This window comes from Pseudochaenichthys georgianus, chromosome 5, assembly GCF_902827115.2.
Source record: "Pseudochaenichthys georgianus chromosome 5, fPseGeo1.2, whole genome shotgun sequence".
Taxonomy (NCBI): Eukaryota; Metazoa; Chordata; class Actinopteri; order Perciformes; family Channichthyidae; genus Pseudochaenichthys; species Pseudochaenichthys georgianus.
The window spans coordinates 24,836,579-24,864,057 of NC_047507.1; the positions used below are offsets into that span (position 1 = coordinate 24,836,579).

General features: G+C 43.8%; 2 long non-coding RNA genes across 2 annotated transcripts; one reads left to right on the forward strand and one right to left on the reverse strand.

Annotated features, from left to right (window-relative positions):
• Positions 1-904: 904 nt before the first annotated feature.
• Positions 905-2,395, reverse strand: LOC139433884 (uncharacterized). The gene is made up of 3 exons (XR_011643273.1): positions 2,275-2,395; positions 1,704-1,893; positions 905-1,535 (listed from the first exon to the last, which is right to left on the reverse strand). It is a non-coding gene; the product is annotated as an uncharacterized lncRNA (long non-coding RNA).
• Positions 2,396-26,262: 23,867 nt separating this feature from the next.
• LOC139433885 (uncharacterized) lies at positions 26,263-27,116 on the forward strand. The gene is made up of 2 exons (XR_011643274.1): positions 26,263-26,362; positions 26,983-27,116. It is a non-coding gene; the product is annotated as an uncharacterized lncRNA (long non-coding RNA).
• Positions 27,117-27,479: the final 363 nt, after the last annotated feature.

The following is a 27,479-nucleotide window of genomic DNA, read 5'->3' on the forward strand; positions in this document are numbered from 1 at the left end:
AATCCAACCACTTTAAATGGTATACTCTGTGAAATGTAGCAGAGTGCATGAACTGAACTACAGTTAAATGTGTTTTAAACTACTTTACTTGTGCTTTAATTGAATATCTCCATTTCATGCAACGTTATACATCTCTGGCTCTACTTAAAGGTGAGGTAGGTAAGTTTCAGAAACCGGCTCGAGATACACTTTTTGTTATATTCCATGGAATGCTCTTAACATCCCGATAGCAATGAATATCTTAAGTGCTTTGACAAAAAATCCATAAAAAAGTCATCTGTAGAAGCCGTAATACTGTAAAAAGTACAACCAATCCGTTTAGCCAGCACGGCTAAACGGATTGGATGGCCTACCTGCCTGTCAGCCTTCCATCGGGGCACTTATCTCGTGCCCTCATTGGTCATGTGCGCGTTCGTGTGTGTTGGAGGAGGGAAGTGGCAGATTTTCTCCGGTTGTGTATTTTCAAATTCTAGCGATCTCGAGCCGGTGTAGGCATAGATATATATATATATAAACACTAGATGACTCACCCGCGCTGCTGGCCAATGGAGACCGACGTTGCCACTTGGCCGCCATCTTGCGACAGAGAGTTCTCTCATTCATAACATTATGGTTTACTATTTAAATAACCATAGCTTGCTCAATTTTCAAACGGTTTGGTTTTTTATAAACATCAAAGATGTAGTTATGATACTGCATACTTATAATCATGGACTTTCATATGAAAATAACATTAATCAGATAAAGCAATAGCTATACACACACACACAAGGTATTTATATTAAATATTTGCCGGTGTATATATTTCCATTTATTTTATTATATTGTAAAATTAAAATACATTTATATTTTATATATAAAAATCGGTCTCATGTTACCACTCTGTAAGCCAAGAGTTGTTAATTTAGCAATGCCTTAGCTTTAAGAACAGGGACACAACTAATGACAATAGCATATGTTGGTATATTATTTAGATATTCACACCTTTATCAGAAGAACCAAACCGAAGAACCAAACACGGTGACACATGGCACACCAACAATCAATCATCGTCCAGCCTCAGCTTTGGTATTCTTTCACAACCATGTTATGGGTTTATTAGACTGAGCAAACATAAACATATGTGGGGAACATAGTGCTGCGTCTCATGGAACATGAAGATTTAATAAATACATAGTAGGTGGCGATATATGCTCCTAGTGGTAGCGATTCGCCATTAATATATAAATATCAAAATATACGAATATATAAATAATAGTAATATGGAAATTAATATCCTTCTTCTAATATCCCTTCTTGTGCACAGTGTTGATCCTCCAGTTCAGCCCATTGTCTAAGTGCACTCCCAGGTATTTGTAGTCCTCCACAACAGCCACATCCTCTCCCAGAATGCACAGGGGTAGAGGAGACGTCCTCACCCTCCTGAAATCAATGACCATCTCTCTGGTCTTGGCCACATTCAGAATACTCACAACATTAGACTGAGGTTCATCTTCCGCTCTTCTTGAAGTGGTTGTGCTTCTTGTTGCTTCCGGCTAAAATAAACATTAAAGACATGTTGAGTGTTTAAAATGTGCTGTAATACACAACACATTATTTATTCCTAAACTTGCAGAAAGAAAAACTAAAGTGTGACATTTAATCACATATTTATATATCAATCTTATACACCTTGAATTGTTGTTGGCCAATGAAACACATACCCTTTGAAGATGAGCTGGGAAGTTGAATATTGTTGGCACAACACCATCTTTAAGCCGGACAGTCTGCCCTGTCCGGTCAAATTCCTCACTCCTGAAGTGCTCACTGCAGAGTGTCCTGTCACAGGAAACAAAACCGTCCCTTCTTAGGGCGAGTTCCCACTGCCTCCTCCTCTCTTTGGTTTTGGGAAACCTTAAAAACATGAGAAAGGTAGCCAGATATATAAATTATTGTCAACATGTTCCTCCCTTCTTTCCTTTAACATTAAGGGTAGGACAAAAATACACACCGAAATTATCATATTTTTGGTATGTATGCATGTATGTATAGCCTACTTTAAGAATAAGACAACCACACTAAGAGTAATAAAAAAGGTGTCCAATAGAAACATTAAATAATTGTGTAAAGAAATTGTAACAACATATTCTAAAGAGGCTGGGTCAACAACAATCTTGCAATACTATTATCTCACATAGCCCCACTGATCCTGTGTAGCAGGACTTGTAATGTACATACATCCACTAAGTAATTAACGATTATCCTAATTTTAGTCATAATATTGTCATATCTTACACGTGAAAGGTGATCCCACGGGTTCTTGTTTCCAGACTGCGGTGATTAGAGCATCCGTAGGCTGCACAAAAGTCCGGCATAGTCAGGTACTTCTGTAAACACAAAGCCAGCAAATTCCTGTATCATAATGCAAGATGTTTTTAACAAGCCAAACCACTTGGAAGAAATCATGTGTAACTTAAGTTGTGTTGAAAAGAAAGAGCAGTTCTGCCTCTCCCACTGGTGTAAAGTGTAGTGGAATTTTTTATTATATCCTTATATACTTAAACCAAATGCTTCTCATTTCCTGAGATGTACTGTTTTCTTCCTTTCTACTCTACCTTGGGTTTTATTCCCAGGCGCTTCAAGGCCACAGAGCTGCTTTGGCTACTGGGAGACTCACACACAGTCACACAAGAACTTCCCTACTCTGAGAACCGTTATGCTATCTACAGCTCAAGGCCAGAAGATGTCTAATAACAATGTGACCGTGTGAAGACAGATTTATAACGTTCCCACTCTTTTTCTATATAAGCTCTGCTATCACATTGTACTGGGCACACCCTCGCAGACTATTCTATGCTCTGTGAGACTTGTGTCTATTTTTATTGTATCTTATGTTATTTGAAGCTTCAAATAAATAACCACAAAGACAGCTCTGTTCGATTCACCATTTATTTGTTTTGATCACTTTGACTTGTACTCTCCAGCCGTATTGGGTCCTAGATTTCCATAACAAGTGGCGTTGTCGGCAGGATCTCTGCAAGTTCGATTGGGGACACCTCCGGACGCTGGTGGTTGCTAGCTCCAGGATCCTCGGATTCTCCTCTACCTCGACAGAAACCGTACGGGACGAGAGGACCAGCGCAGGGGGGTGGAACCGATTGACTTCACGAGATCCAACGAACTCAAAGGGCCTTCAATACTCGGTGAGATGTACAGAGTCTAAATTGTTTAAAGTTAAACGTAATTAAACTCGACATGACATTTATGAGAGGGACTGCTCGAAAGTAGGATATTTGGGATATCCGTCGTGATTTGGGATTACGATCAGTTTTTGTGTGATTTGTACTGAGAAACAAATATCACATCATCGACGGATGAAAAAATAGTGTTTTGGTAACACGGGTGTTTTGGTAACACTTAAAGACTTTGTTATGGGAGCAAAGCAAGTGTTTTGGTTAAAGACTTTGTTATGGGAGCAAAGCAGAGTAGGGGGTTTGTACACCCTCCTGAGGGTCCGATTGTGGATGTCATGCGAGCAAAATATGGTGAGGACAGTCTGTCTAAATTAAATATATGGATGGAAATATTTGGATTTCCTAAGGGAGGTTCTTTGAGTAAATTAAAAATCAAGAACCTAAAGAATAAATTACAAGAACATGAAGATGGAATGAAGGGTACAAATAAAGTTAAAGTACAAGACTTATAGAAAACTGAACACTCACAGAAAGTGTTTATAATACTGGGGAGTAAAAAAAAAGGCAGTTGGCCTTGGGCATTAAATAAAATATTAAGGTTGAAGATGAATGTGAAGAAAAGAAGGAAAATACATTATTTCCAAAAGACATGTAAACCCCAGACATCTCTGTGTCCTTCCATTGCAGGCCTGAATGACCTCTCCTCGACTCTGGGTATCCCTTCCCTCCTCCGGCATACAACCCTGGCAATCCGGTTGGAACACCTCAACCACCTCCACCGCCACTACAAGCCCCAGCCATGCAGTCAGCGTCAACTCCAAGCTCGTCCACCCCCATCAGGCCCAAGTAGATGGGGACAACAGCGGGATAAACAAACCCGATGCCCTAGGAGACCAAGCAGGTGTTTGGGAGACAAACCTCAGTAATGCCTTTCTCAACGGACTCACAGACACAGCGCAAGCAAAATGCTGGCCGCTCACAATACCGAGGGAGAGGCAGAGGAGGTTTTCCGAGGCAGAGGACGAGAAGCAAGACCTTCATTTGACGAAAGATGTTTCAAGTGTTGAACATTGGATTATGGGACTGCTCACAGAACACTGGCAGTGGAGGCAGAGGGGGACAGCAAGGACGGGGCCACCATTCACAAAGACTGACCTACACCAGATGGGGAGGAAGGGGCCCAATCGAGCGAGACGGAAATTCAGCCAGCAGCATCTAACCAGGGAAGTGACACACACACACACACACACACACACACACACACACACACACACACACACACACACACACACACACACACACACACACACACACACACACACACACACACACACACACACACACACACACACACACACACACACACTAGGGCTGTGCATCTTCACTGGTCTCACGATTCGATTCGATTACGATTATCCTGTCAACGATTCGATTCGGTTCGATATCCCGGTGCATCCCGGTGCATCTCGATTCATACCAATGCGTTGCATCCTCAATTTTCTATATTACTGCACATGGCTTATTTTTCATCAATGCATACATGCAGTCAATACATATGAACTCTCTTTTTATTATTTAGAAAGTGCTTCAGAAATCAATAACATAAATGTCTTGACATTAATTTATAAACCAAAATAAATGAATTGTATAGGTCTAGCCTCCGTGTGTGAAGTTGTTCCATCCTCAAAAACAAAAAGCTAATGCTTCTGCAGTCTAGCTGCAGCTTCTAGCCACGGCCTTCTGTTAAGAAAGGACACTGAATGTCCTGAATGAGGCATCACACACAGGACGTGAGTCTGAACCATAGACTGTATATATAAATGGACGTAGGGTCCGTGACGTCACCCATAGGATTCTGCAGAGTTGCCGTGAAGCCCTTAGTAGGCGGAGTCGGCCCGTAACGGCTCGAAAGCGACGTCAGAGTTCAACTCCCGCCTGTTCCAGCCTGCTCCAAATAAGGGCAAAGAGGCGGAGCCGAGGCGGGACCTGCAGCCACCGAGCTGGAAGTTCCAGAGCTAGCTGAAGCTACCAAGCTAAGCTAACATGCTCCCCATCTGTACACTGCCGTCGCATTTTACGTTTCTAAGGTAAGCGGACATAAAACTATCCAGCAAAACTATAAATAATAATCTAAGTTATTGAGTTTTTAGCATAATACTTCAGAATCTTAAAACCCCTTAACGTTTATATGCAATTGTGCTAAATTCAACACTGGAATCAAGCAAATATTAATATGTTTGCATGACATTAGTTATTTGTATTTTGATATCACTTAATTATACGTTTAAGTCAAGCTAAGGTACATGTGATGGTAGCTAGTTAGTGCTCTTACCTGTGAGGCCTCCTCCAAACAGCATAATAACCAGACTGTATCATTAAAACTAAGTGCCAGTTCTAGATCCTTGACTTTAGACAAACAATTCAAAAGACAACATGTATTTAAAGACCAATCTTTATTTGAAGGTGCCTCTTAACCTGAGATATTAGTTATACAGTAATAGTATTGACAATCTAAAAAAACTGAGCAACTCAACAGTCAACTTTATGTTTCTTATTGTCTAAAGCATTTATTATTTTCATTTCCCCTCTCATATTCAGTGTGGTCCAGAGAGCTGCAGAGACTTCAGGGAGAAACCTCCGTGTGATGGACGTCCAGTCTGTTGGTGTGGAGAGGACTGAGGGTCTTTCCTCAGCGAGGAGGACCAGGCCTGATAGAGGAGCCCATGCTGGGCATAGCTGATACCAACTGCACAGGCCTAGTCTGTCACGTTATTTGACTAAATGTGTTTACTTATAAATGTAATAGGTTTACACCTTCTGTCCATATGTGCTTTTTATTTAAAACATTTGATTAACTTTTGGTTCACATTTCAATAAATTGTATTTGTATTTGCACTCCTTTCGTCCATTATTCTTACTGAAAATGTTAGATTACACATTCACATCTGACTGAAGATTGGCCCCATTTATTTGTGATGTTGCAAACTCTGCAGTACAAGGCACAGGTGATGTGAAGCTCATAAAGTGAGGCAAATAGAAATAATCAGCTGATGGAGTGTCTCATAACATCAGCTTTTAATGTTCCTCTTGGATGCTCTTCTTGACCCTCAGAGAAGGAGAAAATGTCGTGTCTTTCAGGCATGTCCTTTCCTAACAAAAATGACAGGAAACATAAAACATATTATTGCAGAACAAGTGTGTTATTTATGAAAGCGTTGTGTTTGTGTGTTTAGGGGCTGTAGATATAATTATTTTGTAATTGTAATGGTTTTTTGTTTTTTTTAACAGTGAGCAATCAGATTATGAATGAACAGTATGAAGTTCATCAACATTGAAATATATTTTATTATCAAAATAATATTTAACTGTTACAAAACGTAGTGCAACTGTAGAAGCTTGCTCTGTTGTCTCACTGAAAGAATCACTTTTACCACGTTTTTACAGACAATATTGAGAGATAAATAGTAGCAGTTCTCACTGTGTTAAATATCTTTGCCTTCAATACATTAAATTAGAAAGCTGACAAAGTCATATTGCTAAATATCTAAAATGTAACTTTTTGCATGGAAAAAACCCTCAACTTAACTGATGTGTAGGTGATCGAGTATTTAGTATTGTTTAATGGAATACATATCAGTGTATTAAAGTCAATACTTCATTTATTTAAACCAATATCTTTCTTGATTCTTTGTACAGTATGAAAAAAAGAGTCTTTGTACCTGTGCTGAAGTTCACTGCTGTGAGGAGTCCAGTTCTGTCTCTCACTCTCTGGTCCAGCCTGTCTGCATCACATGGACACCTTAAACAAACAGATATATATGTAAAGTACCATGTGTACAAACAATATGACTGATTCTCTTCTGTTGAACATGTTGGATAGTGTATTGTCCGAGTCAGGGTCCTTTTTATTTTACTGTAACTTTGGAAGTTGTGTTACCAATGCTTACTGTTTATTCGATACCCATTTGGTAATGCAATTAATAAAAACAATAAGGTTTGGGTTCGTTCTTCAGATTACTGTGACGTTAACGTGTAAGCTCGATAATGAACTCCAGCTCAATCAACCATATTGTAATATCTAAGTAATCATCTTTAAATATGACATTAATAATTGTAATATACACACCTTATTGTGAGGTTGATTTCACATACACGACATTAGCTTGTCTACATACTTGAGCATAGCCAATTTAAATTAACCTTAGATGCATACAGTTCTACCTACATAATAAAATATTTCTAAGTTACAAGGATGTAACCTTATTTTATCAACCTCAAACAGAAGCCGTTTGTTCAACAGTATTATCCCACTTAACGCTTAACACTTGTCTATTTCGTTTTAACCTTTATATATACAGTCTATGATTTTAACTTGGAGGCTACGATTAGCATCGTTAGCACCGATGTAGCTACCACTAGCTTACATGCTAACCCAAGCCTTACCATTCATTACGTAGCTGATCATTAACACCAAATCATTAACACATAAATAAAGCACTCGAATTTCACTCACCGCATTCATGCACCGTCTGTTTTAACCGCAGAGCGAGTCACAATAGTCCGATATATAAGCATGAAGAACAAACAACCACGGCCGGCTACAAGTTGTGTTTCCTGGATGAACTGAGCAGGCAGAGTCCCTGTAGCTAACTTCACGGAGCAGCTAGCAGAGAGACGAGAAGCTAACAGCGGCAGGCACTTGACAGAGCCGTCACTCAATGTGACCACGCCCTAATTTATGCACACACTTTAAGACCTAATATAAATAAAAGGGTCGTGTTAGAAAACAATTCACTCACAGATCCATAATCATGAAGGTGGAATCTAACTATATCGATAATAAAATGTATGGAGCCAGGGGTAGAAACATGTTTTTTTCTGCTGTAAAGTTGGGCATTTTAACATGGGGGTCTATGGAAATTGCTCCTTTCTGCAGCCATCGCCTATCGGCCAATATATGAACTACAGTGTGTGGCACTTCCGTATTGGCTTCCCGGCTCTTCCCCAGAGTTTGCCGCTTGGTCTGAACACAGCAGACAACAGGAGTATTTACAACAGCATATACAAACTAAAATACTGCATGTGGGTGCACACTTACATTCTCTGTTTTACTGTTACATAAATCCAATGAATGAAAGATAAAATTAGCTTCATTATATCTCAGTGATTAAGTGAATAATAAAGTTTCTATCGGGTCACTATAAGCATGTCACTCATTATTTTCAGGGAGGGGGCGGGGCTTGGAGGAACGGAGAGGAGACGGTGATCGCGGAAGCTTTTTTCCTCCTGCCTTCACAAACTTTACACACGTATATATCATCTGAAAATTGCTAGAGGACATTCATACTCTGCAATCCAAGACTTAATTAAATCCACCAAAAACCTGACATGATTGTAACGCGATTATTTTTGAAAAACATAAATCCCTGTCTGTGTCTCTGAGCCGCAGCAACACGGAGTGATTCAGAGCGGGTCCTTCTGCTGTGGGTTCTGGACTGGTGTTCTTGTGTTGGTGGATAAAGCAGACTGCTCCGTGTTCGGTGTTGCTGTGCCGCTGTCACGTATGTTCCCTGATCTCTGCGTCACCGACCGATTTGATATTAAAGTGACAGAAAAAACGTTATAGTAAAGCCGCGGCCGGAAAATCAGGAAGCAACGTTACTACTCTATAACCGATTATCTTCCGTCACTGCATCGAGACCGAATCGTCCACGTCCGCATCGCAATGCATCGTAGAAACGATTATTTTCAACACCCCTAACACACACACACATTCTTGCTATTGAGTAGGAAAATGTAGAAGACATGTCTGTGGTTAAAGAGGGTACATATTTGAAATATGACAGTGAATGTTTGCATTAAGAAATGTCCCACACTGACTTTGGCAGTCATGGGTGTTGATGTTACATTTTTGGTTGATTCGGGTGCGACGCACTCTGTGCTAAAAAGGGCAGATCTGCCAGATTGCAAATTTAGTGGAAGATGTATTCATTCGATAGGAGCAGGGGGGGTAACTGTGAAGGAGAAGTTTTCGATACCACTTCAGTGTAAAGATAACGGTGATGACAGTCATACATTTCCCACATCAGTAAAAAACAGTTATTTTATCATCTGTCTGCCCAATACATTTAATGGGCAGAGATCTGATTCTCCGGTTCGGCTTGGACCTCATTTTTCCACAAATGAGGGTCTTAAAGTCCGACAGCCATCTCTTACGATGGTTCAAAAAACTGTTTGATGATAAATAACTGGTGAATGTGTATCAATGGGCTGCTGACATATCCTGATTCTCAGGCGTTGTTGCGTTTGACTGATCAACGTGTTTTTCCACCTGCTGTGTGGAGGCTTCTCATTTGCATTGTACTGCTAACGTGGTTGAAGGATCCGTGTAAATGCTATGATGAGAGTTTTTCTGTTAGAATGTGTAAATGATGAGCTCATGTTTAAAACTATGTATTGGAGTTTGCTGGTTCTGTTACACTCACACCCACACCCACACAACACAAACTGTGTCAAATCCCAGGGGCGGTCCACACATTTCACTAGCCAGGGGGCCCACTGATAGATGGAGGGATTTGGGTCCAATCGTTAAAGATTGGGAGTCAGACACTGATTGGGCACCTACACACACAGAATATGTCATGTACTCTATGTCACGTGATGTGTATCAAATGAAAATGTGCACGAACGTAGACGTTCTGCGCACATTGCTGTTGGTTGAGGATGATGAGGTAATTCTCATATCTCTGAGCTTACTGCCGCGCTTTCAGATGTGCCATACTCACTCTGGGCAGCTCACAGATATGACGTAGGTTTAATGTCCACGTTCCGTCCCGTACCCATTTAAACGTGAAGTTGTTGATGGCATTCGGCCAGTGTTTACCTCTCTGCTTAAACAAGGGGTCATTATTCCGTGTAACGATTCCAGTGTTTCCTGTCAAAAAGACAGAGACAAAACCTCCTGACGAGTGGAGATTTGTCCAGGATTTACGATGTAAATATAGCTGTGCATGCACGCTCGTCCGGAATCCTTATCTGATTACTCCAAAAGTTCCAGCCTCTGCAACATATTTACTGCCATAGATGTCTCAAATGCATTTTTTTCAGTGTTCCGGTACACAAAGACAGTCAATTTTTGTTCACATTTGAATATAATGATAAACCTTACACATTCACACGTTTGTGTTAAGGCTAAATGGTAAAAAACTCCAATATGTACAAAGAACAGTTACATTTTTGGGTCATGTCATTTCAGGAGAGGGGAAAGCGCTTTCAGATAAGCGTATTGCATCATTGGCTGCTCTGCCAAAACTTGTCACTAAGCGACAGATGATGTCATTCTTGCGTATGTGTTCATAACACACAGCTGTTGTTATGCTTGCTGTGATGTTACATTAGTCCGTTCTCTGCTTGTAATTATGCCGTTACAAGCTTCAAAGTTGTATTTATCATCTGAATTTGCCGAAACAAGTTTAATATTCTGAAAGCCAATACTTTGAAGATGTATAAGTCAGGTGTCTTGAGTAGTCAAAATTACCTACAAATCATTGTACACATTAGTACATATTATTTTCCACTTGTTACCATTGTGAGTCTATTTGTATGCAGCTCTGTGTGATTTTGTAGCTACAATTCAGACTAATACACTACCAGAAGTGGAATAAGTACTCATATATTGTACTTGAGTAAAGGAATAAGATCTTGTAGTGAAATTATAAGTACTCAGATCTTGTACTTGAGTAAAAGTAGAAGTACCAGAGTGCTACAGTAACAGTCCTGCATTCAAAAGGTTCCTCAAGTAAAAGTAGAAAAGTATGATCAGAATATAGTGAAAGTAAAGACAGTAAAAGTAGTCGTTGTGCAGATTGGTCCATTTCAGAATAATATATATGATATATTTTATAATGATTGATCATGAAAGTGTTCTCAAAGCTGGTGAAGGTGCAGCTAGTTTGAATGGCTTTGTAGACTGCAGGGTAGCTTGTGGATTTACTCCAGGTGGAACTAAAGTCTGATGTAACACTTGATTATATTTCACATCATTCATCCACATCTGTAAAGTAACTAAAAGTATTAATGCATGTAGTGGAGTAAAAGTACACCATTTATCTCTGACTTATGTTCACTTCCAACCTAAAAGTACCTACAAAAATAGTAATCAATAATGTATTGAAAAGTTATTTGCTGATTGGTTTTTATATCGGCTCAGCCAGGTTATATGGGAGGCCCAGTCTACGTACACTCTAAAAACAAATGCCTTGGCTTAACAAAGAAAATCAAGTCAATAGGTTGCATCGATGGTTATTGAGTTAAGACAACTTCTATTGAAATGTTGTTAAAGCAACAGAGTTATTTGAGAAAGGGGAGAAGGCTTTTCCTCTACAATCAGAGGTGTTTTCAATTACCACTTACTTAATAATTGGTAGCATAAACACAAGGTTTTAAGTTGATTACTCCGAAAGTTCCAACTTGTTTTACCGTATAATTTAAATGTAATCTTAAATTGTATGTACTTAATTACCACATGTTGAACATGAACACATGTTTTTAAGTTGACAACCATTTATAAATTAAGTTGCTCCAAATAATATTGTATTCAATAGGGTTTTTCTCTTAGCTTTTTCATGTTTTTGCCTTTAAAGAAAGAAATTAATTGATTCCACAACCAAAATATTAGGCAATTCACTTTTTATTTTTGAACTGCAGGTGTTTATTTCAACACATGATGTTTCAAAAGGAGAGACTTCATTTAGTTTGAACATTGCCTGAAGACGGTTGACGTACTTCTCATTGTGTGCACACCTAGACCGGACTTAAAAGACGTTCCTCTGACCAACGCTGACCTCATTTTGTATGTTGATGGGTCTGCCTCTCGCGACCAAGGGGGCACTAATCGGGTGGATTTTTCTGTTGTTTCAGATTCTGCTGTACTCCGTTCTGGACCACTTCCATGTCACCTATCTGTCACAGTTTGCTTTCTCACTCACCTATTTTCTGCATTAACTTTCCTTAGTCACCTGGTAGTCACACCCTGTCTCTCTCTCACTCTGTTGCACCCATCAGCTCCATTAGTATTTAGGCCCACTTCACTTTCACCTCAGTGCCAGATCGTACTTTGCAGCATGCCAGTCTTTCCCGCATTACCCTTCAGATTGCTCTCCCGGTTTCGACCCTGCCTGTCCCTGACCAGCCTGCCTCGCCTGCTCCCTGACCCGTTCTGTACCTGCGACTCCCGTCCTGCTTTCTCCTGGAACCCTCGCCTGTCCCCGACCAGCCCTTTGCCTACTATCTGCCGTTTTGTCTCCTACCAGCCTATTGCCATCAATAAAGCTGGTTACCGACTATCCCTGGTTTCCCGTGTTCTGCATTTTGGTCCTCAGCTCGTTTGTGACAGAACGATCTGGCCAGAAATGGACCAAGCAAGCACCGGGTCTCCTAGAGACCGCTTTGAAAGGGTTGAGGATGCCATCCAAAGACAGGAGGTCACGATAGCTACCTTAGCTACCGAGACCCACCAGGCAACCTCAACCCAGGGACAAATGCTGGATTACCTTACCTCCCAGATGCAACAGATGGTCGCCACGGTACAACAGCTAGCTGCTACCATGGCTGCTACCGCCCCTCCGCCCGCAGCTCCGATGCTCGCTTCAGCCCTTGGCCCGACGGGATACGCTCCGGAGCCTCGTGTGGGAACGCCGGAACGCTACGCTGGTGAGCCGGAGGGATGCAGTCCTTTTCTCACAAACTGTTCCATATTGTTTTCACTGCAGCCACACACCTTCGCCTCCGAGGCGGCTCGGGTAGCTTTCACCGTTAATCATCTGACGGGAAGAGCCCGGTTATGGGGAACTGCAGAGTGGGAGCAGCAGACGTCAGCCTGCGCCTCTTTTGTGGCATTTTCCGCGGAGATGCGGAAGGTGTTCGGTTCCGTTCGTCTGGGTCACGACGCTGCCGGGGGTTTGCTGAGTTTGAGCCAGGGTTCCGGCACGGTGGTGGATTACGCTATTGACTTCCGCACCAGCAGCCCCCGCAGCAGCTGGAACGAGCCGGCGCAGTGTGACGCATTTCTGAGAGGATTAGCGGATTATATGAGAGATGAGCTGGTTTCCTATGATCTCCCTGCTTCCTTGGATGGGTTGATTGAGCTCACCTCTCGGATTGACCGACGAATCCAGACCCGGAGAGGAGAGCAACAGACGCGAGCGGCGGGCCGCTGCTCGCGACAACAACTTCCGGTTTCTGGGAGATTTCGACTTCCGGTTTCGGCGGAGAATTCCCATTCCTACTCTGACTCACGGTACGGGGAGGTCGAGCCCATGCAAGTGGGTCGTACCAGTCTTACCTCTGAGGAGAGGGAGTTACGTCGAAGAGGTAATCTTTGCCTTTACTGTGGTCAGGCTGGACATATGGTTTCCCGTTGTCCGGTAAAAGGCAGAGCTCATCAGTAATGGGGAGTATACTGGTGGGCCAAACCTCTGAGCTGATCCCCAATCTAAGACCCTTGTGCCATGCTCAACTCCTCCTGACAGGCAAATCTCAGGCTCTGGCTGTTTTTATCGACTCCGGATCAGATGTCAGCATCATTGACGAGGAGCTCGCACTACAGCTGGGCATCCAACAGGTTCGGTTGCTCCAGCCGGTACCGGCTAATGCTTTGGATGGTCACCTACTGGGAACGGTGACACACCAGACGACGCCGGTACATATGCTCATGTCGGGGAACCACCATGAGACAATCCAGTTTCATGTGCTACGGTCCCCCCAAATCCCTCTGATTTTGGGCTATCCGTGGCTCCGCCGCCACAACCCAAACATTGACTGGGCAACTGGGTCTATCTTAGGTTGGAGTTCCTCCTGTCATCAGGTTTGCCTCAAGCAGGCTTCCGCACCTCAACTATCTGTGGATATGAACCTGGTTCCGGATGTCACAGGGGTTCCGGCAGAATATTTGGACTTTAAGGAGGTTTTTAGCAAGGCTAAGGCGACATCTCTCCCACCTCATCGGCCCTATGACTGCGCCATTGAGCTACATCCAGGAGCAGTTCCACCCAAGGCCCGGTTGTACTTGCTTTCGGCACCAGAGAGGAAGTCCATGGAGACTTACATCAATGACTCTCTGGCTGCAGGAATTATTCGTCCTTCCACATCACCCGCAGGAGTAGGGTTTTTTTTTGTGGCGAAGAAGGACAAGACCCTGAGACCCTGCATTGACTATCGGGGCCTGAACGACGTCGCGGTGAATAATCGTTATCCCTTACCACTCATCTCGTCAGCATTCGAGTTACTACAGGGGGCTACAATCTTCACTAAGCTGGATCTACGAAACGCTTATCACCTGGTACGAATCCGTGAGGGGGACGAATGGAAGACCGCCTTCAACACCTCTTCAGGACATTACGAGTACCTGGTGATGCCATTTGGACTTACCAATGCCCCTGCAGTTTTCCAAGCATTGGTGAACGACGTACTCCGGGACATGTTGGATCGTTATGTTTTTGTTTATCTGGATGACATTTTAATCTTTTCAAGGAACCTCAAGGAACACGTCCATCATGTCCAGACGGTCCTCCAGAGACTTCTGGAGAACTCGCTGTTCGTCAAGACGGAGAAGTGCGAGTTTCACACTTCTTCGGTCGCCTTTCTCGGCTACATCGTGGGTCAAGGAAGTGTGGAGATGGATCCTTCTAAGGTTTCAGCGGTTACTTCGTGGCGGGTCCCTGATTCCCGGAAGGAGCTGCAGCGTTTCCTGGGATTCGCCAACTTTTACAGACGGTTCATCCGTGGCTACAGCACCGTGGCCGCTCCGCTCACCGCCCTGACCTCGTCCAAGGTGACGTTCCGATGGTCCCCTGCAGCCGAGGAGGCTTTTCAGGACCTCAAGGGCCGGTTTACATCGGCTCCTATCCTGCAGGTACCAGATCCTGCTGGTCAGTTGGTGGTGGAGGTGGATGCTTCTGACGTTGGGGTGGGGGCCATCCTGTCGCAACGTTCTGGTGAGAACCAGAAGCTCCATCCCTGTGCTTTCTTTTCGAGGAGATTGAGTTCGGCGGAGAGGAACTATGACGTGGGGAATCGGGAGCTTCTAGCAGTCAAGTTGGCGTTGGAGGAGTGGCGACACTGGCTTGAGGGGACAGAACAACCATTTCAGGTTTGCAAAGACTGAATTCCCGACAAGCCAGGTGGTCGTTATTTTTTACCCGGTTTAATTTTTCTCTCCTACCACCCGGGCTCCTGCAACGTTAAGGCCGACGCTTTGTCCCGGCAGTTCGAGAGGGGGGGAGACAACTGGGGTATTCCGGACACTATTCTCCCTGCTCCTCGGGTGATCGGCGTCCTCACTTGGGAGATTGAGGAGAGGGTTAAGACCGCTTTGGTGGACCAACCCGGTCCGAGTTCTTGTCCTCTCAACCGTTTGTTTGTGCCTCAGGTTTTGAGGGCTGAGGTGCTTCAGTGGGCTCACAGATCCAGACTTTCCTGCCACCCTGGAATTCAACGTACCAAGGGGAGGGTTCTAGAACGGTTCTGGTGGGCCACGCTGGAGGCTGACACTCGGGAGTTTGTGATCGCCTGTCCCGGCACAAACCATCTCACCAAGCGCCAGCGGGACTCCTTCATCCATTATCGGTCCCACGTCGCCCTTGGTTACATATCTCATTGGACTTTGTGACTGGTCTACCACCGTCCCACGGACATACTGCCATCTTGACGGTGGTAGATCGGTTTAGTAAGATGGCTCATTTCGTACCCCTGCCTAAGATCCCGTCAGCTAAGGAGACGGCAGAACTGATTCTTATCCACGTTTTTCGCATTCACGGACTGGCGACTGATGTGGTTTCCGACCGGGGGCCCCAGTTCACCTCTGTGTTTTGGAGGGAGTTTTGTGAACTAATCGGGGCGACGGTCAGTCTCACCTCCGGGTTCCACCCACAGGCCAATGGCCAGACCGAACGGAAGAATCAGGAGATGGAGACCACTCTCCGCTGCATGGCTTCCGATCATCCCACAACCTGGTCAAAACAACTCCTGTGGGTGGAGTATGCCCACAACACCCTCATCAGTTCCGCTACTGGTCTTTCCCCTTTTCAGTGTGCATACGGTTTTCAACCCCCATTGTTCTCTGCATTGGAGAAGGAGGTTACCTGCCCGTCTGTCCAGGCTTTCATCAGACGTTCTCGGAGGACTTGGAGGCAGGCTCGAACAACTCTGCTTCAGTCTGCTAACCGGTACGCCACATCAGCGAACCACCGACGCACCAAGGCACCTGTGTACCAGGTAGGCCAGAGGGTGTGGCTTTCCACTCAGAACATTCCCCTTCGGGTGGAGTCTAAGAAGTTAGCACCCAGGTTTATTGGACCCTTCGAGATTGTCAAGGTCATTAACCCCGCAGCAGTTCGACTGAGTTTGCCCCGGAACATGAAGATCCATCCCACCTTCCACGTTTCCAGGATTAAACCTGTCCGGGAGAGTCCTATGATTCCCGCCGCCCCTCCACCACCACCCCCTAGGATGATCGATGGGGGCCCTACCTACACCCTTCGTCGTCTACTCCGTTCCCGTCGCAGAGGAAGAGGGGTTCAATATTTGGTGGACTGGGAGGGCTATGGTCCCGAGGAAAGGCAGTGGATTCCTGCTCGTCATATCCTCAACCCTCAACTCATCCGAGACTTCCACCTGCGTTACCCGGAGCAGCCTTCTAGGACCCACGCTCAACCAGGCGTTAAGCCAGGGGGCACTCGTCCGCTACAGACCAGAGGCTTCGTCGAGGGGGAGGGGGAAGCGTCATCAGTCGAGGAGGACGAGGACTTCCAGGAGGGAGAAACCGAGAGAGCATTCTCAGATGAGTATTAGCCTTTCCCCATACCTCCACCTTCCACCCTTTGTCTGTAGGGTTTTTGTCTATTCTTCTTAGATATATATATATATATATATATTTTTTTTTTTTTTCTCCTAGAAATTTTCTTAGACGTCAGGAGCCGTCCATTAAGGGGGGGGGGGGGTTCTGTCACAGTTTGCTTTCTCACTCACCTATTTTCTGCATTAACTTTCCTTAGTCACCTGGTAGTCACACCCTGTCTCTCTCTCACTCTGTTGCACCCATCAGCTCCATTAGTATTTAGGCCCACTTCACTTTCACCTCAGTGCCAGATCGTACTTTGCAGCATGCCAGTCTTTCCCGCATTACCCTTCAGATTGCTCTCCCGGTTTCGACCCTGCCTGTCCCTGACCAGCCTGCCTCGCCTGCTCCCTGACCCGTTCTGTACCTGCGACTCCCGTCCTGCTTTCTCCTGGAACCCTCGCCTGTCCCCGACCAGCCCTTTGCCTACTATCTGCCGTTTTGTCTCCTACCAGCCTATTGCCATCAATAAAGCTGGTTACCGACTATCCCTGGTTTCCCGTGTTCTGCATTTTGGTCCTCAGCTCGTTTGTGACACTATCAGCACAAGCAGCAGAGCTCATCGCACTAACTGAAGCCTGCATGTTTGCAGAATGCAAAACCGTGACTATTTACACTGACTCACGTTATGCTTTCGGGGTAGTACACGATTTTGGGGCTATTTGGAAGTGTAGACAATTTCTGAAATCTGATGGCAAACCAGTACTTAACCATGTACTGGTTGCAGGCTTACTAGACGCCATTCTGCTCCCATCTGAGGTTGCAGTCTGTAAATGTGCTGCACACGCAAGCAGTACAGACCCAGTTTCCCTAGGAAATGCGTCTGCTGACTCAGCCGCAAAGGCAGCTGCTCTGATTCCTCTCGCACCTCACGCACGCTCATTTGTTAAAATCCCTGTCTCCTCCTTCACTGACAAAATGTCATCACTGACTTCCATGCAGCAGCTAGCTACGCCAGTTGAGAAGGCTCAATGGAAGGCTGCTGGGGCTGTTTTTGACCCAACCTCCAGCATCTGGGTTGGTCCAAGACATTTTTTCCCTCATTTCGCTAAGTTGACACATGGGTTGGATCATGTGTCAAAAGGAGGGATGTTAGAGTCTATCAATCAGGAGTGGTTCACAAGGGGGTTCACAGTAACAGCTCAAAAGCACTGTGAAGCATGCCTAATCTGCATTATGCAAAATTATGGTAGACCAGTAAAGGTTACAGGACCCGGAGCACATCCACCTCCCACCAGGCCATTTGAGCACCTAATGCTGGATTTCATTGAGCTTAGCCCATCAGAGGGTAAGAAGCACTGTCTGGTGGTGGTCGACATGTGGTCCAAATGGGTTGAAGCTTTCCCAGTAAAAGCACAGACAGCAAATGCTGTGGCAAAGGCACTACTGAGGGAAATAATTCCTAGATGGGGACTACCAGACAAAATTTCTAGTGACAACGGTTCACATTTTGCTAATGAGGCCATTACGCAGATAGGAGAATACATGGGCATGGACATCAGAAAGCATTGTGCTTATCATCCACAGAGTGGGGGTGGGGTGGAAAGAGAGAACGGCACAATAAAAAACAAACTAGCAAAATGCTGTGCAGACACAGGTCTGTCATGGACACAAGCTCTGCCCATTGTGCTGATGTACATGCGGATGCGGAAAAGAACACGGAGTCAACTCAGCCCATTTGAAATCCTTTTTGGGGCTCCTCCACAGATTGGACTCAAGATTCCAGGATGTCCTCTTCCCTCCACAACTTTGTGTGAGGATGCTATGTTGTCATATTGTGTTAACCTATCATCCACTTTAGCAGACATCCGGCGTCAGGTAGCCGCAGCCTTGCCTACCCCTGCTACTGGTCCGCTTCACCGCCTTCAACCCGGCGATTTCGTGCTGATCAAGGATTTCCGGAGAAAGAGCTGTAAATCCAATCGTTGGCATGGTCCCTACCAGGTGCTTCTCGTCACCCAGACAGCGGTCAAGGTCGCCGAGAGAGCTACGTGGGTCCACGCCAGCCACTGCAAAGTCGTAGTCACAGGAAAGGAGAAACGGTAGAAGCAAACGACAACAAGTGACGTGTCCAAGTCACCAACAGAGATGACAACAAGTGACGTGTCCAAGTCACCAATAGAAGCAGACGACAACAAGTGACGTGTCCAAGTCACCAACAGAGATGACAACAAGTGACGTGTCCTGGTCACCACCAGCACCACACTTGCACTACATACACCAAAACACACTACACACAAGGTGTCACGAGCGAGTGCCAGCTGAGCGGTTCCATATGCTCTCTGGTTCCTCGTTTGTGTTATCGGTGTGCGGAGTCTGACTGTCCGTGTCACGAAATCGACCGAGAGAATACACTCACACACACCATGGAACATTTCCCCCTCGTGATGAGGGCTCGGCTGGAGAGACGACAACGCAACCGTGAGCAATGTGAATACTACTGGAGAGCCTGGACAATCATAGAATGGTTCCTCTGCATACTTGCCATGATAGTTGTGTTAGGACTAGTCCTATATTTTATGTATCCATGGTCAGCATACAGCATGTCAGCCAAAATTGAGGTACATGGGGAAAGGAGGGCGAACCACATGGGTCGAGGGGCTGGGGAAAGCAGGGCGAACCACATGGGTCGAGGAGCTGACCCGTGTGGCACATTTTACATAGACATCGCGCCCAAAACTCGGACCCCCGAAAAGCGTAAGCAACCTTTGACGCAACTGTTGACATCCATAGGTACATCTACATTTAATCTATACATAGGTAGCGTAACCGAGTGGCGTTATGCTAGGCAGCTTCCCCCACCATGCAGTAATCGGTCTAACTCCCCTTTGCGTGCATCCACGTTTGATACCACATACGCAAAGTACCAACCCGTCAGCCATGTGCACCCCAGTCATTTGAGAGGGATGAAACACAGCCTCTGCATCCAGAGAGTGTACCACAAAACGTCTCTTACACCACCTTATTTTTCCCTAGGTACTACTACTGGTTGTACTCGTATCCTACGGAACACATGCAGTTACGGTGCTTACAAAATCTCGTATTGTCACATATCCGGTGCCCCTGAAAGAATCCTTTCTAACGTAGCATTCCCTGATGTTAAACATATCTCCCTCCAACTGGCCTGGCCCAGTGATACTGGGTTTAGCGCACCACAAGATTACGTTTGGTTGTGCAGCGACAAGCTCTATCAAGTTCTGGCTCCCCTCTGGATAGGTACATGCACTCTAGTGGATTTGAATCCAGCAGTCACTGTACTCACGTCCTTAATGTACACGACACATCATTACCCAGAGTTCCAACACCCCGACCACCACAAGGTAAAAAGAGATCTGACGTCCGCTGGAGCTAAATTCATGGGTGGCCTGTTCCCATGGTGGGGTACAGTAAACAATGCCCATAAAATAGATACCTTACACGTCCGGCTAGAGAACCTCACTTACGAGACGACGCAAGGCTTCCAGGCATTGCCCCCATTCATAATAGCCTCTAGGAACATGCTCATGCAGCACCAATTTGCTCTTGACCTTTTGTTCGCCTCAAAGGGTGGCCTGTGTCATGTGATCGGTGACTCCTGTTGCACTTACATTCCCGACGCCACCAAGAACATCACTGACACCGTGCTGCATCTCAACGACCTGTTAGCCAGCATGAAAGCGATCATTTTTGGCCTATTAATCAGTTGTACCTGTTTGATTATCCCAATACTGAAGAAGTGCGTTTCCAGCATGGTATCCTCAGCTTTCGTTCAGTATACTGCTATTCCATTCTGATTCCGACACTACAATATAATCATGTGTATCTCCTCTCTTATGCTTACATTATATTGGAGTCTGTCCTCCACAAAAACAGCCAGTTTTCTATGATATATTTGTGATGTGTTTACTTAAACCAGCGATGGAGTGTATTCATTGATGTGTTATATCAGTCTATCCTGTCATTTGTTTTTTTTATTGATCAAGTATGATCAAAAGGGGAGAATGTAGTGGACATTTTTATTATATCCTTATATACTTAAACCAAATGCTTCTCATTTCCTGAGATGTACTGTTTTCTTCCTTTCTACTCTACCTTGGGTTTTATTCCCAGGCGCTTCAAGGCCACAGAGCTGCTTTGGCTACTGGGAGACTCACACACAGTCACACAAGAACTTCCCTACTCTGAGAACCGTTATGCTATCTACAGCTCAAGGCCAGAAGATGTCTAATAACAATGTGACCGTGTGAAGACAGATTTATAACGTTCCCACTCTTTTTCTATATAAGCTCTGCTATCACATTGTACTGGGCACACTCTCGCAGACTATTCTATGCTCTGTGAGACTTGTGTCTATTTTTATTGTATCTTATGTTATTTGAAGCTTCAAATAAATAACCACAAAGACAGCTCTGTTCGATTCACCATTTATTTGTTTTGATCACTTTGACTTGTACTCTCCAGCCGTGTTGGGTCCTAGATTTCCATAACAAAAGTTGCTGGGTCAACTTTGTAATACTAGGTCTCACTGACAGCCTCTTGTTATTAGCCAGCTAATAAATACAACCACATACAGAAAGAAAAGCTGCAATTTCAACATGTCCAAGCATCCTGTATCATAGCCATGCTAATCATGTTTATAAAAACCAAACCGTTTGTAAATCAGTCAAGATTTCAGTGAGTTAAGAGTATTTTTGTGCAGATCACTCACCTTACAACAGCTACCATAACGCGAATCAGAGTAACTGTTAACTGTAGCAAGATGGCGGCCGGTCAGCTACGCTGGAAAATCTCCCATGAGCCATCTAGTGGTTATATATATCTATGGGTGTAGGTACCAGATGTGTTCGGGGTTCCCAGATATGTTCGGGTGTATTTCCGTTGCAGCCGTCATCCGTCATATCCGTCATATTTTACGGCAACTCAAGAGGGCCATGATGGTCAAATTCCGAACATTTAAACATAGCCGACACTTCATTCTTTACTTTGTCCGTTATTATATGTAGAAGATTATACTTTTTCTCCGTCATGTTGTTTCCATAGCAACAACTTCAAACAACAACAACTAACCGCTAGCCGCAAAGCTAGCATCACAGCCACTGCTCCGTTTTTAGAGACTTTGCACACGTTTCTCACAAACATTTTCACACGCTAAGAGTACTTCCATTCGCTTCGTCTTGATCTGTAGATGTGATTTGATGTGTCGTGTGTCCCCCAACTCCTCTCCAAAGTTCAGATATTTAATAAAATACTCAGGGGAGTTTCCTGAATGTTCATGCCCAAAGCCAAGCACTAGGCCCTGGGTAAATTAAGAGGCTGATCTCGGACACTTTTGTCCACTTTCCCTGGTGGTAGAAACTCAAGCCAGACATCCCTGGAATCGTCTTAGAGAGTAGATGATCAATGGGGCCTTGTTTTTACTGAATGATTTGTTTTATTATGGGGAATTCAAATATGAGCTTATTTTTTGGATTTTCGGAGACTTTGCACACGTTTTCACAAACATTTTCACGCTAGGAGTATGGGAGTACTTCCATTCGCTTTGTCTTGATCTGTAGATGTGATGTGATGTGTCGTGTGTCTCCCAACTCCTCTCCAAAGTTCAGATACTATATAAAAATACTAAAAGGTAAATAAAACATGAAACATAATGACAAAATAACAAACTAAAAGATATGTATTCTATCTACACATTTCGTAATTATCTAATCTAGTGGCTTTATAAAAGTGTTGGCTAAAGTAACGCAGAATATATATATTTTTTAATTGTAAATAATTAGAAATATTATTTATGTGCAAAAGTACATGGGACCCCACCATAGCACCCCACACATAACAAGCTGTCCCGAGTTCCTCCGGCTGCAGTTCCGCAGACGGCCGGTGTGTGGCAGCAGAGCGCTGGGAGCAGAGGGAGGTGAGTTGACGGATATGACGGATGACGGCTGTGACGGAAATACACCCGAACATATCTGGTAGCCCGAACACATCTGGTACTGACACCGGTTTCTCAAACTTACCTACCCCACCTTTAATAAGAATGTTGTATTTTGTATTCAGCTACATTTATTTGACCTCTAGTTACTTTACAAACAAGATTTTTAAAGCGAGGTCATTTGATATGAGACTCCATCCCTGCTTATAATGCAAGACCATGAGGATAAAACACAGATCAAGTAATCAAGTGTAGAAGATTTTTGAATGAATTTGTATAGAGAGGCGAAGTCTCTCCCCTTCCGGGAGCCTCCATGGGACCCCGGAAGCGGAAAATTATACATTGAAGTCAATGGAGAGAGAAAAGTTATATTTTGATCCAGTTTGAATTGTGCCACGAATGACACATATGATGTTTGTCAATTTAAAAGAACATTTTGCAAGTCAAAAAAATAAAAATGTGTCGTAAAACTGTGAAGTTACACATTTTTGTGTGTGAAACCGCTCAGTGAACTACAGGTCTCTGGTCTCGCACAATACGCGTCACCATCACAAAGATGGCCGTCACGTTAGCAAATTTCACCTGTTTCTTTCAGAATGAGGCGAAAAGTATAAAACGAGGTGAAAATCACTACAAGTCTGGGCATGTTGAGAGCTGTACATACACAAAAGGGGAGTTAGTCGGTTCTGTAAGAGCAGCGGGACCGGCTTTACAAGATGTTGGTGAGTAATATGAGTGCAATGTGTAACGTTGTCAGCTAGCTAACATTAGCTAACAAGGTACACTAACGTGTTTTGTTTTAGCAACTAGTTTTCTCCTTAAGAACTTTGTGGTCTCTGTGTATGCTGTGGATAACATTAATGTTCACAAGAACAAGATACACTCCCGTGTTTTGTTTTAGTTGCTCTTCAGATTGAAGCGGACAGTTTTATATCGACTATACTGTATGTGTGATCTCCTTTTACATCTCGTTGTGTCATTTGAGATTATTTGCTGTGTGTAGATTCAAGGATTTTGGTTATCTTGTCAATTTGTTTGGTTATCTAGGCACAGCTGTGTGTGACTCCCTCTGGCACACCGGTATGTGTTTTCCTAATGTAGAGAGCATTGATTAATTAATAAACTACACACTGAGTCTATATCCTGACCAAATCCTTTTTTTTTGTTGATCAAATGTTTTTCAAAAATGTATTCATACACATTTAGAAAAATACAATGTACAATCACAACTAATACAACACAAATTACAAAAAATACAGAAAAAACAAACAATAACAACAATCAGACAAGAAAAAAAAAAGACTATGGAAAAATAAACCCTCCCACCCCCAGATCCGGACCATCCTCGTATTATTGCTCATTCAATCTATTATAACCTGCTAACAAATGGTACTTACTTTATTTTTACAAATCTGCATGGGAGACAATGGCTCGATGCAGAGCGCTGTCTGTGATTGTGCACGGGGGATGTAAATGGACGTAGTGTCCGTGACGTCACCGATAGGATTCTGCAGAGTTGCCGTGAAGCCCTTAGTAGGCGGAGTCGGCCACTAACGGCTCGACTGTGCCGTCAGAGTCTAATCCCGCCTGCTCCAAATAAGGGCAAAGAGGCGGAGCCGAGGCGGAACCTGCTGCCTCCGAACTGGAAGTAAACAGAGCTAGCTCAGGCTAAGAGGCTAAGCTAACATGAAATACATGCATACCAAGTTACTGCTAACAGTGTCGTTCCCCTATATAAACGTTACATTCATAATCAAATGAGACAATCTGCAAGAGAATTAGCTATATTTTGTTATTCTTAATGCTTGTCATTCACACGTTGAGAAAAGACGGACTCCACCGCCCGGACCTAACGGAGCCGCAGTGGGCTAGCTCCGGGACGCCGGCTGGAGCTAGCCCCCTGCGGCTCCGTTAGCTCCGGCAGCCACCACTGTGATAATTGGGTCCCCTATTAACATTTGCTCCTGTTTAGCATTATGGGCGTCATAGCCATAGACTATAAAAGTCTTACCCAAGGCTGAATCATAAACTAAAATGTATATGTATGCATAAAGGGTACGTCTTTAGCTGGCTAATAAGTAACAAGCTAAGCTACCAAGCACACAAACACCTGCGAACGGGGTTAACATGTATAATATTATTATAATATATTTTAGACTTCTTGGAAGTTCTGTTAGTACATTCAAGCACACAGCACGACATTTTAATTGTCTGGTATTTGTAACAATATTCCCTAAAAGGCACAATCACCACGAACACGGCTAAAGCTAAAGGGTCAAGTACAGTACTATGACTAACTAACGTTGTAGCCAGCGCCAGAGCCGTATAATAGAAGAGTTACGACATATCCGTTCACTCCAATGGACCACTTTTTTACAGCAATGGCGGATCGTGGAGCCTCTCAATCGTTCCCCGGAAGTTAGCGCCAAGGCTAGCAGAGCTGTGGAGTTGCAGCATAATAGACCGTTCGTGACGGACTTTTAAAGGTAAGAAGAAGTTTAAAGATTTATATTGCGGATATTATCAGTACATCTGATTCAAATTAACATGTGTATTAAAGGATGTCAGTGGATTATCCCTAAATTAGTAGATTTAGGGAACATTTACAGATAACAGATCAAGCTAGGATACCGAAGCAAGTTAGCAACACACGTTGAACAGCCTTTAAATTGTAAATTCCGTTCTCTTAATGTCATTTGGTCCAACGTTGTTGAATTAGAGAAGAGGGGCTTCTAAACGGGATTGTATGCGGGGGTGGAGGGAGTTAAATATTAGATAAATATAACTTTGGTGCGTGTAAGAGTGAGTGTTTTTAGCAGAGCCATATTGTGTCTGTGATTATGTTGATTATTACCTGTCTGTATAATGTTGCAGCTCAGCTGATTTTGGATTGATGGCAAAGGGAGAGGAACTTAAGTGAAAGTGAAAACACAAGGTACGTTTAATACTACTGTTTTATATAAGTAAGCATACTAAACATGTATTATATCACTGTATTATATAAGTAATCTTGTATGGCAGGTGGAGGGGCAGTGATGTTACAGGTGGAGGAGCAAAACTGCAAGACTGCAAACTCCCAAGACAGAGAAATCAAAGTTTGTTCTCCAGAGAAGAGGTTGATTTCACTTCAATTTGTTCATATTTTCTAAAGATGTGGAAATGGCACCAAAAAAAACTTGAGAGCTGTAACCAAGACAACTGTAACAACATGAGTAGAGAGCCACCAAGGTTTTTCAAGTCCCTCTCTTACTCCATTTTGCCAACCCAAACGTCCAGGTACATGACGGGACACCTTGCTTGTTTTTGTTGTTTGCGCTCCTCTGGCTGGGTGCTGGCAGGTGGAGGGCAGTGATCCCTTCCCTTCTTCCTTCAATCTTTGAGACTAATGTAAGTAGAAGACATGGCACTGTAAATGTTCGAACATTTAAAATATTATACCACTTAAAAATAAGAAATATTACTTTTGTTACTAAGAGTTCATACTTATTATACCTGTGTCACCTTTCACACTATCGCTGTGATCATGAGCTATGGGCTTTGTAGATACAGGGGCCCTTGTCTTTTTGACCACAGGGCGATGCACGTACAGTAGATGGTGGGTATAGCCTCTGCTCTCAGCATAGTCTTGCCCTTTTTTGTCTTGACAAACGAGTGACTTGAGGTTACTTCACACACAGAACAACTCAGTTTTGTCTGCCCACATACATATTCCATAGTGGTTGAATACACAGTATTAGGAAACACTTTATACTTACTGGACATGTTATACTCATTACATACTGTATATAAAATATGACCAAGAATGTGAGACAACTTTATAGAAATTCATATCACATCTGTTACTGATGCCATTTGTCATACTTTGTTAAACTCACAAATAATAAAGTTCCATAACTTCAGTTGGGAACAGAGACCACACCTTATCTCCCCAAGGCAATTTCCCATCCAATAGGTGTGCTATATAGGTGTGTATAACCCTTTCTCCTGTCTGTTACTCCCTCTCTCAGCACAAGAACCAGAGGGGGATTCAATGGAGCCTGAATACCTGCACTGAGACCCTCACCCTGCACCCTGAGTCTCAACTCTCAGTGTTTTTCAAGCCTTTCCCTGTTTTTTTGTATTAAACAAAACATTAAGCTTTCCCAATGGTGTGGTTTTCGTTTTGTGAAAAAGTGCAAATGCAGTGTTTGTATATAAATCACATATTTTTTTGCTGTTGGTCGTGAAATTGCTCCTGCTTCCTCCGCTCTGTGTCAGTGGGGAAGCCGTACATTCGTACTCCTTTCTCTGAGCGATTGGAGCATCCCCAGGCAGCACAGCAAACCATGGTGGCGACTAGGAGGCAGCACAGCAAACCAGGACAACACGGAGGAAAAGGCACCGACAAACTGCATGATATGCTATTCAATGTTTATTGAATTCCATGTATTTGCAATGGATGTTCCTAAAGCAACACATTTAACATCATCATCATCATCATCATCATCATCATCATCATCATCAT